The 13,457-nt window shown below is 41.1% G+C and overlaps 1 long non-coding RNA gene across 1 annotated transcript; it reads right to left on the bottom strand.

Annotated features, from left to right (window-relative positions):
* Positions 1-1,949: 1,949 nt before the first annotated feature.
* Positions 1,950-8,195, bottom strand: LOC146438023 (uncharacterized). The gene is made up of 3 exons (XR_014851644.1): positions 8,112-8,195; positions 7,488-7,712; positions 1,950-3,595 (listed from the first exon to the last, which is right to left on the bottom strand). It is a non-coding gene; the product is annotated as an uncharacterized LOC146438023 (long non-coding RNA).
* Between the last annotated feature and the right edge of the window lie 5,262 nt (positions 8,196-13,457).

Consider the following 13,457-nt stretch of genomic DNA (forward strand, 5'->3'; position numbering starts at 1 on the left):
CCATTGCCTCTTGCCTGTGCTACAGGGGTTTATTAAAGGAAGCTGTGTACTCTGTTGTGCTTGAGGACAAATGGAGTAAACACCATTTATCCATTCTTCCTTCTCTGGCCGTTAGCATGAAACATGTAAATCCACTTAATGTTTTTACTGGCTGATGTTCTGCTGTTCAGCTGGCAGTGGAAATTATCTGGTCCCATTCAGGTAGGAAAAACTCTCTGCTTAAGGCTTATGGATGTCTTGAGTGAGGCTAGCTCTACTTCAGCTCCTAAGGAGCACTCACTGAAGACAAAAGTGTAACTCCAAACAAAGAAAGCCTGCTTCTTCCAACTGAAAAAAAGAAAAAAAAAAAGGCAAGGACAAGTTTGCAACATCTTTGCCTACACAATGCAGTGCCGCCCTTACTTGTTAAAGGCATCCTCAGACATCCTAAATTCACTGTATGGACTGGAGCAACATCTAGCCCAACTCAGAACAGCCCAGGCTATAGTTTGGGTTGGAACGGGGCAGACTGTTCCTTTGCAATACTGATATTTTTTTCCACACAGGACAATCAGTGAAAAACAGGCACTGAGAGAGAAATCACGTACAGCATATCAGCCATTGTCCCGTCACAGCAACTGTAATGTAATCAGTGGCAGAAGGTCTTAAGACAGTTGGTATTTTGTGTCTCTTGAGAAAAATTTTATTCCATGTGTCTCTTTTGCCCCTCCTAATGAAACGCTTACTTTTGCCTACTTTTTGGACACAGAGCATTTTATCAACTTCTTCCCAACCATTCTTTGCAGCCTTCTATTCACACGTCACTTGCTAACACCTATAACTGTCACTGTCTCCTGGGAAAAAAAAAAAAAAATCTGTGTCTAAGACCATATAAGAAATGTTGCAAGAATAAGAAGGGAAAATGAAGAAAATGAGGATGGTCAAAACATGAAACTACAGATTTGCTTTCAGGGGATTCCATTCTGAGGGCACTCACCATATTTTGTATTCATCATGTAGCAGTGTATGCACAGAAGGAAAAGTATGTGTGTTGAGTTACATGCTATCACATACCAGACTGAAATAATTTGCCCCTGGAGTGAAGGCTAAGCTCAGGAGCCAGTGGAAAGTATGTTTCTGCTACAAAACTGCCACGGTCTCTATCTCAGTCCCTTCAAAGCTAACATGCACTGAATTTTTACAGGTGGATTCTCCAGCCATGCCAGTCTAGGAGCAAAAACACAATGAACTCTAATAGGCAGAATTTGGTCCCATTTGGTGTTTTCATTCTGAAATGCAGCAAAGGGAAGCACTGGTTCCATCAGCTTGTTCCGACAGTTATTTCACTTACTGTGCAAGATGAAGCCTGTGAATGGTACGTAGCAGTTACACTTCACAAAACAAACAATCTTCTCCCTGTAATTTATGTGTAGGAGGAGTCTTGCATCTTTCTTAGGTAAAGGTTTAGCAACACCTAATCTTAGACAGCTCTACTGAGTAGGAATCAAAGCTAACAGAGATGGTGCTGGTCCTAATTCATTATAGGTAGTGGGAAATCAGAAAAATCTCCCAGAATGGCAGTGGGAGTTGCAGGGACAGCTGTATACCAGATACACGTTTTGCTGCATGCCAAGTTACGCTGCTTTTTTCTTCTTGCACAGCTAATGCTCATTGCATTCCTATTTATAGTTCCCGTCTTTTGGTCAGTTGTCACAGTTCCAAAATAAATAATGGCAAGCTGTAATGTTCCATACTGAGTGACACCAGACACTCTTTTTACCTTCTCAGCATCTCTCCTCTCACAAAGCTCATCACAGGTACCTGCTTGTCTTTCTCAGAGAAGGTGCAAGGTAGTAATTACAGAGCTATAGATAGACAAAAGGAAGTATTTACAGTTAATCTTTCTTCCACTTTGCAAAGCAACTGTGCACAAGGGATTGCATCAATCATTTAAAAATGTGGAGTTATATTTAAATTTCTTTGCCTCTTTTATTAGAGGGTAAGGTGAAACCAACACAATTGACTTTCCGTGGTGCAATGCCACTCAGCTTTCAGGTGAGATGCTCATATACTTCCATTGCATTTATTTGACATATCTTGGATAGTAAAGCTACGTCTGTCCTCTTTGCATATACTAGCTTATACCAAAGTATAGGCAAATCCAGAACTGGAAATAAGTTGCTACAAGAAAGTGAAATAAAATTGAGGGAAATCTAGTCTTTTTTTAATTACATTTTTTTTTTTTACAGAAGAAAATAGGACAGGTTTCCAAATTTACACAGCCTGATGTTTTCATCATACAGGGTTCTTATGACTTCCTTTGAGAAGTACTCTTCCCTCCCTCCTTCTTGCTTGTTTACAGATAGTTTTTGGTATTAAATAAGAGGAAGGGTGGGGCTGTGAAGGGTCTGGTGCCCCTGTCCTGTGACACTCATGCTGAATTTGGCTGAAATTTCAAAAATTAAAAAAAAGTAAATTCCCTTGTCACACATGTTCTTCAGAAAAAAATAATAGCCTGCTTGTCAGAAGTTAATAAATTATACAATCCCCAAATAGTCTACTGCTGAGCTCATAGCATTTGTAAAGCATTAACACAGTCACCACAGCAGAAACATCAGCAACCTGATGGAGTAACAGTAAAAGAGAGCAGCAGCCGGGGCTACTCCTCCTTCACCCTCTGGGGCCCAGCAATCCAGCCCTGCTTTGGAAAAAGAGCCTTTCTTCTGCTGTGTGTCAGTGTTAGTCACATAGTTCAAATAAATAAATATTTACATCCCTGTGCTGCAGAATCCAAGCTCAAAAGTGGGTAATTTAAGAGTAGTTTGTTACAGCTGGACATAATGTGTGAGGTTTTTTGGGATTTTTCTTTTGTCTAGAACAAAACCACTGACAAAGCAGCATTGAAAGCAAGAACATAAGGATGAGGGGAAGAAGCAGAACAAAGGATGGTGAGATAACATAATTCCCAGCCCACAAAGCTTTAGGCCACATCCGTAACTGTAAAAAAAAACAAACAGAGCTTGCAGTGTAGTTCTCAAAATCCCTGCCCTGCCTTAGACTATTTGTGCAGAACAGAGTTCTTGCTACAGAGGTTACAAATCTAGTAGCACATAACTAGTCATACGTACCTTGTGTGCAGTGAAATATTATTCAAGGAGTAAAGCATTGATAGAAAAGGACTCATTCCAAACTTGCTTGTAAACAAGTATTACATTGTGCATGTGTGTATATGGGAAAGAGCCTGTAGTTAAAAAGAATATCAGATAAACTTCACTATACTTAATATTTAGAGGATATGGAAAATTTAGAGGTCAGAGCTGTATTCTGTGGGTCTAAATTTTTACATACCTGTATGCTAAAGAATCTTTATGGATTGTCAGACCTGCACAGGCAAAAAGCAACCACAACTTCAAGGGCCTGGACTGTGTTCAGGCCACCTGAATGTGACTCTGCACGTCCAATAAAAGTAGGAAAAAGGAGCAGGTGGTGACAGGGAAGGTGCAGTTCAGCTGAGGTCATTGTGGCTTACGCAGCCTCAAAGCCTGATGATCCCAGGAGTGAATCCGAGAGGATGAGATCACACTCAGTGAGGGAAAAATGCTGCCATCTGGTGCCTCTGGAGAAAAAAAAAAAAAAAAAAGGATTATGTTGATGGTGTTCTTCACCTGCAGTTGTATCAGTGCTGCTGGTTCAGTCCTGCAGACCTCCAGTTGCCTTTTTGTTTTTAGGAGGTGTTTCCATTCTGCAAGTCTTACTTAAAACAAACAGGCTGAAAAAGTGCATTTTGCAGTGGTTTGCCCAGAAGAGGAATATCTGTAAGTATTAATGTAGTCTTGAGAGAATTTTAAGAAAGATGGTTTTAAACAAAGTCACTTATGTCTGAGAATAACATAGACCTAATTTATTTTGATGATGTTATGTGTATGCACACCAAGAGACTGCACAATGCTCTCCTATCACAAATCCTATATGTATATATTTTACTATTGTGTAGCGGAAAAAACTTGAAGTCTGTAGAGTACATCTGAAAAAGAATGAAGAAGCTGCTCTTTGCTATCAGGTTAAATGAAAAAGTTTAACAGAACAGGAACACAATGCATTTATTTTGCAGAACTGACTTTGACCTTGGCTATCACTGCCCAACCTCTAATGCCCACTATTTTATCCTGTGAGCATTGTAGATTATACTTAGTGCATGTCAGAAGCCTCAGAGGATACAGGACCAGACACTAAACACCACTTATTTTTATAATTCGCCTTTTACATCAGCCTATTTTGGGTTGTTGTTGATAGAGCCTCAGAGGATGTGCCAAATATGTACTGAGACACTCCACAGTGTTAGAATGAGGGAGTGTTATTTTTGTCTAAGATATTTTTATTTTTACAAGCTTTCACAGAAAACCATAATGGTAGCTTGGAGAGATTGAAATTACTGATTAAATTAAAGCCCATGTATTGCTATATTTTAGATGTAATAAAGATAGCTCTTTCTGAGAACTTCAATTTGTTTATCCCTTGACTAAGGGAAAAGCTGAATGCCACAGGTCAGCTTCCCACTGGAAGTAAACTGAGTAAAATGGTTCATATACCTTTTTTATTTTTAGACACAACATTTTTGTGACAAAGTGGTCACAAAACCTCAGGAATGAAATTCACTCTTGCAGATAAACTAACTCCCACAACACTATCAGTTTCCTAGGAAGATACTCTAATCCAAGAACAGCTTCAAACTCAAGGAGTAACCCAAGGACCAGAGTCTTCCAAAGGATTTACTGTACAACTCTGCTGAGCAAGGAGAAGGAACATGCTCCATTTAGTTCCTGGCCTTAATGTATTTTCAGACAATTTATATGTGTTTTCCCTAAAAAATCCCTACATTTTCATCCAAAACAGAGATAGATCCTTATAGGACTAATGTTGCATTGGAAGAACTTGCAGTTTCTTCCTCTCTAACAGAACTGGAATTGCTTGTGGGTAGATAGAGGTAGTCTGGAGGTTTTAGATGTGTACATAGCTTACGGTAGAGGAGTAATTTCTTTGACAGTCCCTTGCCCATGAACAAATCAGGCAACTTGAAGCTCTTCTAATATTATTAGCCATGCCATATAAAACTAGGCTTAAGAAACAACAAAAAAGTTTTGTCAGTGCCTGTGGCAGCCTTGTTAACAGCAATGCCCATCATCAGTCTCCCTTCAAGTTACAGTCTGGGAAGGGCATTTCATTTCACACGTAAAAGTGGTTTTGCACAACTTCCATCTCCAAGTAGAGTAACTGAATCGCATCAGCAAGGTAATCCAAAGATATTTCTTAGTAACCAAACTTTTGGCTATTCCCAAAGGAGATGATGAGAGTTTTCTGTAGTAGATTGATAGGTGGCTAAGGGCTGCTTCTGGGCAAGCCGTGGAAAACATGGCTGGAAAGAGTCTGTGCCTTATATTAACCTTATATTAAGTCTGGGCTTATATTAACCTAGTATACAGGGTCCACATCTCCACTGGATCATTCTTTAGGTGCCTGCCTGTTGAGAAGAGTGGGAGAACACCAGGCTAAAATCATCAGGGGCTCCAGATATCCATAATCCAGGGAAGTGGAACTGTAGTAGGGATGAGCTACAGCGCCGGTATATATGTGATGTCTAGGATAGCTAAACACAGCTCATGCTCTCTGAAATTACTTGCCCAATGCTTTCCAAATCACTAGATGTGTTAACCTCTGGGCCCAGGTTGCCACGATATCATGAGATTTCCTTACAAACCCAATTAGTTTCTCAGAATGTTTCAGCCATCGGCCTACAATCATTGCTCAATGCATTCATGCATCTCAAAACCTCCACTGCAGGGCTAAGAGAAAGATGTAGCATGTCTTAGCTTTTCCTTGATTTGTGCAGACGGGTGTGGATAATTATCTGTCAGCACCATTGTCCATCTGTGCATTAGCATATGCTACTTTAAACATGTAAAAATGGCACTTTGCCTTCACTTACAAGAGGAAAGCAGTGACTCTTGGCTTTTTTGTGTCATCACATACATGAAGAGTAAAAACTAGAAATTCTTAGGCATCACTTCAGCCAACCAGCTTTTGCAAAGACGTTTTCTTGATAGGCAAAATGGATGCTTAACCAGTTGTGGAAGAAGATATGCCCAAATATCCTATAGCAAAACTACCACCAGCTCAGTATGTGATCATCAGCTTTCTTATGGAAATGAACCAGACCCCTCCGCTACCCCCTGAAGCAGAAGAAGTGGTTGCAGCTTGATGTAATCCACTTCTGAAGATCAAGTCAGCCACATGATTGATCACACAGGATGGGGCTTGAACACTGCTTTGCCAGATGTGCATTCATCCCAACAATGTCTGTAGCTAACACCTACATTCATTTTATTGCCAATGGATAACATGTCTGAAAATAAGACTTGGGTCTGAAAGGCAGCGGTTTCCCTGCATGATTTGAAGCTTACTTTCTTTTTTCCTCATTAAATCAGCTGATCGAAAAGTACACAAACTAGCTTGCATATTCATTTTCATCCTCTCATCTATTCCACTCCATCATGTGATCCGTTCTTCCTCAAAACACCCGACAGTTTGCTACGTCATCAGCAGTAAGAAACCAGGTACAGGACCCTCCAGAATTCCATGGGCCTCTGACAGAAGGCAGTCTTGAGTGTTATTGCACACTTGCTGTCTCTGCATGAGCCATCCTGCTCTCTTAAAACATCCAATGAAGACTCCTGGAAAACAGTCCTTTCCCATATACTCTTCCTGAGGGTATTCCTTCATTTGGAGCACAAATCTTTCCTCTCAACAGATTTACTCTCTCTCCTCATCATTTCCTCCTGTGCCCTCTGAAGAGATAAACTGCAAACCCTGGAACTGGCTTTTATTTCCTCATTCAGGCACTGACCAGAAAGGCACGGGATATTCTCTTGTTGAGTCATCAGTGTAAAATGCTGACTGTCACAACTGAGCAAAGAGACAGCAGTTCCTGCAAAATCTGTGTTCTGGGAAGTGGCCAACAGAGCTTGAATAACCTCTCCTAGCTGGCTATTGGGGATATCCATTAGTACATCTGAAATATCACATTTTCCAGCAGAGGCTACAGGAAGGAAATCAAGGTAGAGTGATATCTATGAGAAAATCATGAATGTCATATTCAATTGCTTCTAATTATTACAGAGATGGACCTGTGCAGAAAACACTTCAGCTGTTCCTTCCCCCATCACCTAATGAGAAATCATGCAAGGAGATTTTTCTCTCTCTTTTGAAGGAAAACCACAAACCACATTTTTAGGAGAAGAGGACTGCCGTGCTTAGCTGCTCTTGCTAAAGCCAAAGAGGTAGAAGGTTATGCTTGCAGAGACACTTGTTGCAGTAATTCCATACTCCAGCATCTTCAAGAGGTGCCAATCTTTTGACCACCAAAACCTCAGTTATTCCTCATAAAGAAGTCTTTGATCTTATTTATTCTATTATTTGTGACACAAAATTGAATTATTACCAAAATTACTCACCTTTGGTCAGAGAAAAGGATGGCAGAGAAAAGCTGCTGGCCTTCAACCTCTGTGATATAGACTTACCAGATTCTTCTCATTTCCCCTCACCAGGCAATCATCCTCAGAGTCTTCTCACTCTCCTCACCTGGGAATCACAGCTGATTCTCAAGCATACTTATTACAAGTTTGAGGATAAGACTCCTATGGAAGTGGTCTTCAGTCCAGATTCTACTAGTTCAATGACTGAAAGGGAAAAACAAAGGAAATTTAAACAAATACCAGGACTAAAGCAGAGAACAAATGGAGTTCACAGAAGAATTCATGCTAAAACCAGAATTTATGGTAGACTTGCAGTATTGGATTAATTCAGGGGACTTTAACCTTTATATGCCATCTTAAACAGAAAATACTAATTGGGGAAAAAAAAAATCAATATGATGATAAGTTACATCATTTGTCTTTTTCTCCGTGGCTGTCTAAAGACTGGGTGAAGACAGGAAAAAACAAAACCCTCAAATTATGTTGGCTCACATGACTCCTAATACTCCAAAAATCACATTTCTTTCACAATTTTCCAGCAGTAAAAGAGCTAAATTCAAGGTGAGATTGCTTTATCATCAGGGTTTGGTGGTATAATTGTACCTGCTGCAGGGGATTGTATTACATGACCTATGATTGCCATTCTATTCCTTCTTCTCTGTTGCACAAACTGCCCAGCAGAATTCCTAAAATTGAAAGGTGACTCAATCTCCCTATCCAGAAATAACGGTGATATTTTTTGCATGAGTATAAGCTCTAGCTTGCAGCATGATGATAAAATCCTTCCTGAGACACCCAGGGAAGATCTCTACCATGTAGGAGTTTCCATCACTGTTCCTAGAGGCTTACTGAGCAATTCACATGCTTCCCACGTACCACATTTCCACCATCTGCAGCTTCCACGTGGTTTCCAGATGTCCTATTGCCACCAGCAGCCTCTAAAGCAGGGCTTTCTCACTGTTTCCAGGGCGATGCAACATGGCCACATAATAGCCTGAACTCACCAAAACACCATCTCCAGCCTACACAGCATCCCAGCACCCTCTCACCTCCAGCCAAAAGGCTAAACTCAGGCCAGGCTCACCTTGTCTTAATTGCACAAAGCGATTCAGAGCAAGAGGAATTGTGTCCAACAGGCTGAAGAGGGAATTTTTTTGAAGGTGGATTGCAGGGGGTGAGAGCTGCTTGCAAGAGACAGGTGCCAAGAAGGGGACAGAGCTTTTTGGGGATGGGAGTGTTTCCTAAGTTAAGGCAAAAAAAGGAGATGGCCTGAAGAGTATAATTTGTGTGCTTGAGCAGGTCCAACCAGGCTGGCCAGCTTCGGTTGGGAAATGCTGTGCGCTCCTTCCTTGTCATGGAGACAGATCTCAGAATTGGATATTTTGCACATTTGCTTTCATTTCAGGTTATCTCATTCCATATAGAAAAACCTTCATCTGCTTCCTCTATTATTCCCTTTCCAAAATACAGAAAATCCTTTTTTTTTTGGCTCAATGAGTAGGTGAGAAACAGAAGTGGCCAATTCAGAAAGATGGTCTGCCCCAAAATTGCAGGAGACATTTGCATACTCTTGTGAAAAAGATGTGGCACCTCAGTAGATTTCTTGATTTTCAAGTTGTTGCACCTAGACAGAGTCATAAGATAGAAACTCACTTGATGTTTTAAATAGCTAGTTCTGGGAAAGTGTCATCTTTGTCTCAGGTTTGGGGAGTTTGGTCTGTGAATACAGCTAATTTAGGCATTATACTGCATTCTCTTGACTGGGTGGGAGTTGGATCAGATTCTCGTGGCTCTGTGGGACCACCAGATGTGTGCACTCTGCAAGGTCATCCTCAGTGCCAAGGGCTGCAGGCTTGCCTTCGGGGTGGCTGGAACATGACAATGGCATCCCCAGCACCCAAAAAACCCCATTCTCAAGCTTCTGGCTCACTTTGAGGGTTTTATTTTGCAATACCTTGCAGAGGAGATGCCTGGCACAATCTGTGTTTCACAGCTGAACATGTGGATCCTTCAGGAGGGCTGTAGGTGGCAGAAAGTGCAAGAGGGGAGGGAATCAGTATCTTCTCTGAAGCTGCAAGTAATTGCTTCTGGGGGCAGGCACACAAACTTCCCCCTCTCCCTCTCCCTCTCCCTCTCCCTCTCCCTCTCCCTCTCCTCCTGTACTTGTCAAATCAGACAGTGTCCAAAAAATCTAATCTGGTATTGTGGAATGAAGGACTGTTCTCTAAAGACATTGGGAGCAGGTAAAGCATCTACCTTGGTCCTTCTGTCTAAAGGAGATGGGTTTAATTTGAACTACCAAAATATATGCTAATTTTTTAGTCCAGGGCAAAAGCACTGTTTTTCAAAATACTGCATTCAGCTGTAAGTCAGAATCTATGTGAATGCACTTGATTTCCACGTTTGTTCTCAAAAGTCTTGCTGTAGAAATTTCTGCTTTAGGGTTTTGTGTGGTTTTTTAAAAATAAAAATAATCAACTGCCCCAAACAAACATCTGTCTTTACAGCATATTTAAAAAGGCAAATATAAAATAACCTGTTTACTGATGCCTAGATAAAGAACAAAGTTTAATAGTGAGAAGGTTGGTTTATAATGCATTTTCTCAAAAAACAATTACTGAAAGAAAAATGTGAGAACCAGGCTCAAGCAATGGAGAACTGCATGCCATTTAATACTAACAATAATAAAAGGTTGCTATATTAATCCCCAGTAAAACACTAGTTTAGTCCTTCTCCACTCTAGAAGTACACTAAACTACAGTCTGAGCAAATGCAATACTATTCACCCAACTATTCTCACTTAGGTCAAGTTTAATTAAGACTTGTCTTAATTCAAACAGTAATACCACATCCCTGATAAAGAGCAAGTTAAACCTCCCCTTGCATTGAATACCATCAAGTTCCCAAGAGTTTCAGTGTTAGCTCAAGTTAATTATGTTTAAATTATTTCCTTTAGTGTGCCGATGTAAAGATCATCATCTGACCCCTTAGAACAGGAGCAGTGAATTAAAGCTTTCTGCCACTGCCAGCAAAAGCTGCCTTACCACTGCACCCTCGTGGTGGTTTGCCTGCCTTGAATTTTAACACTGAAGGGCCACGTAATTTAAAAATCATTGCTCAGTTACATTGCTTGGCTTCCTACCTCTTAAGATTCTTCCAGGCAGGTTTTCAAAGTTCCTACCTTCCAAATATCTTTGGCCAATGGCATGAAAACAAAAATCACTGAGCATAAATGCCCACCTGTGAGAGTTTTCAAGCATGGGAGTAAGTGTGTAAATAGGAAGCTCTTTCTATCTTACAGCACAGCTAAAGACCAACAACTTCCAGGTGAGGCAGTTAAGAAGAACCTGGTGTTTCTTGGGCAGCATTCCTTTTTGGTTATTTTTAAATGAGCCCTTCAAACAGGGAAGGGGAAGGAATGAAAAAGACTGGACAAAATTGCCCTCAAATCTGTTTTACAAGTTTTCAAAGTTTTTAGCCCAGGAATGTTCAAATTATCAGACAATTGGGACCTACTGTGGGTATACAGATGCTCTGGCCACAAAACCAAACCAAACAACCATGAACCAGAAGAATCTGTTTGTAGTTAGTGTTATCAGTGGCTTGAATAAATAATTCTTGTGCTGAAGACATGCCAAATCTCTGAACAAATTAAAAACCTGCCATGAACTACACAGAGGGACCTTGTCTGAGGCTGACAAATGCTTTCTTTTGACCTTTTGTGATGAGTTTCTTGCCTGTAAATAAATAAAAAATTACTTAAGGCTTTCTCCTAGAGGTTTACACTTTATGATCTGGTGGCTAGGGACAATGCCACCTGCAACAGACAGGCCATTCTTTTCTCCTGCTGTGCATGGGTTTTCACAGTAAAAAGCTTAAAAGCAGCAGAAATCTACAAGCTGTTTTTTCTGTCTTACGGTCTCTGTTCAAAAAGGGTGCCATTAGATTTGCTGCATACCAGATGAATAAACACGATAACCTCAATGCTGACAAATTGCTCAAGAGAAGGTAGAAGGCAAATACTATGTTGTCTTCTAGCCAAAGATTCCTAGGACTTTGTCCTTGGTTTAAAAATGAGGTCAAATACACCAATGCCTACAGACTAGCACTCTTTTCAATGCCCCCTAGCACGGGGCTCAAAGTCCCACCCAACCTGGCCTTGAACACTTCCAGGCACAGGAAGTGTAAAGCCATTCCTCCTTTTTCTATCACTACATGCCATTATAAAAGGTCCCTCTTCATCTGTCTTGTGGCCCTTTTAGGTACTGGAAGGCTGCTAGGAGGCCTCCAAAGAGCCTTCTCTTCTCCAGATTGAACAACCCCAACTTTCTCAGCCTAATTTCATAGGAAAGGTGCTCCAGCCCTCTGATGATCTTTGTGATGTCCTCTAGACTCCTGCCAACAGTTCCATGTCTTTCTCATGTTGGGGACAGAGTACTCAAGGTGGAATCTTAGGAGAACAGAACAGAGGGATGGAATCACATCTCTTTACCTCTTTCCTGTGTTGCTTTTCATGCAGCCCAGGACACATTTCGCTTTCTGGGCTGTGAGTGCGCATTGCTGGGTCATGTCCTTGACATAACCAACACCCCCAGTCCTCCTCCTCAGGGCTGCTCTCGACCCCTTCTCTGCCCAGCCTCTACTTGTGCTTGGGATTGCCCTGACACAGGTGCAGGATCTTGCAGTTGACCTTGTTGAACTTCATAAGGTTCACATAAGGTCCCTTTGGAGGGCATCCTTTCCCTCCAGCATGTCCACCACACCACACAGCTTAGTGTCATTGGCAAACTTGCTGAGGGTGACCCTGTCCCATTGTTCATGTCACCAACAAAGATTTTAAGCAAATTCTTTTCTAGCTATGTCTTCTTTTTCCCTTTGTATAGGAACTGTTTGTAAACATGTATTTTTGCAATGTGAAATTACTTTAGTTGCATAATTACTATAATTTGTCAGTTTACAACAGAGCAGGCTAAGGTCAAATTTACATACTGCTTTGGAAAGTACATCTGGTGTTAGAAGAGCCAAGGATGCTGCAAGCTGAAGAAAAAAAGCCTTCCCTCACCTTTGTTCACTTTTCCAAATGCCCTCCCCCCCAGTTTTTGTTTGAAGCTGAAGTTACCTAGCTTGAGGCTGATTTGGAAATTAATTTTCCCTGAAGAGAGCAAGGCTATTCAAGTGTGGGGAAAATGGTTTAATTTTAGGTGTCAGATAGCTTTGAGCTGAAGTTGAAAATCTAAATAATTCCTTTCTATTTGCTAGCTGTGCTTAGTCTTGAAGTACTACTGATTGCATGGGGTGGGGGCAATTTGGCCACTTTACTCAAATGCCTGGGTATAAAAGCCCTTAGGAGAAAATTCATCAAGATAAAAAATGTCTTTTAGATCAACGTGATATGTTTTGATTAAGCCTGTTCCAGTTAATGTGAAATTTAGATTTAGCAGCCTTTGCTGCATGTTTGGGAAGCTATAATCTCAGAATACATTTGAAGTCACTTTTGCTCAGACAAACAGAAAAGTTAGGTGACATTTAAACACCCCAATCCAGATTTGTGCTCTGCAGGATTCCTTTTTGGCTGTTAACTGATCCTGGTGGTTTTTGAAAACACAAATGCCTACAAGCTTTCAGATTAAAGCTCCCCACATTCACCAACTTCTGCTTCTGTGACAACTCAAAACATGGGTCCCTTTCAGCCTGAGAATTAGCCTGCAGATCCATGCTTATCCTGAACACACCAAACCCAGATCATGGCCTGTCACATCCTCCCCTCTAAGGTTCTTGGCATGCAGTATCTGCCAATCACAACTTTTTCCAGAAGGGAACAGAAAAAACATGTTTCCTTCCCAAGACAGAAAGAGCACTGGGAGTTGGGACCTGCAGCTTGGCTCTCAAGAGAGAAGAATTTGTCCTCTCTCTTCAGCAGCAGGAGGGACCTCAACTAAAAATCACTGT

The sequence above is a fragment of the Lichenostomus cassidix genome, chromosome 4, assembly GCF_008360975.1.
Source record: "Lichenostomus cassidix isolate B80296 chromosome 4, HeHo_3.0, whole genome shotgun sequence".
NCBI lineage: Eukaryota > Metazoa > Chordata > Aves > Passeriformes > Meliphagidae > Lichenostomus > Lichenostomus cassidix.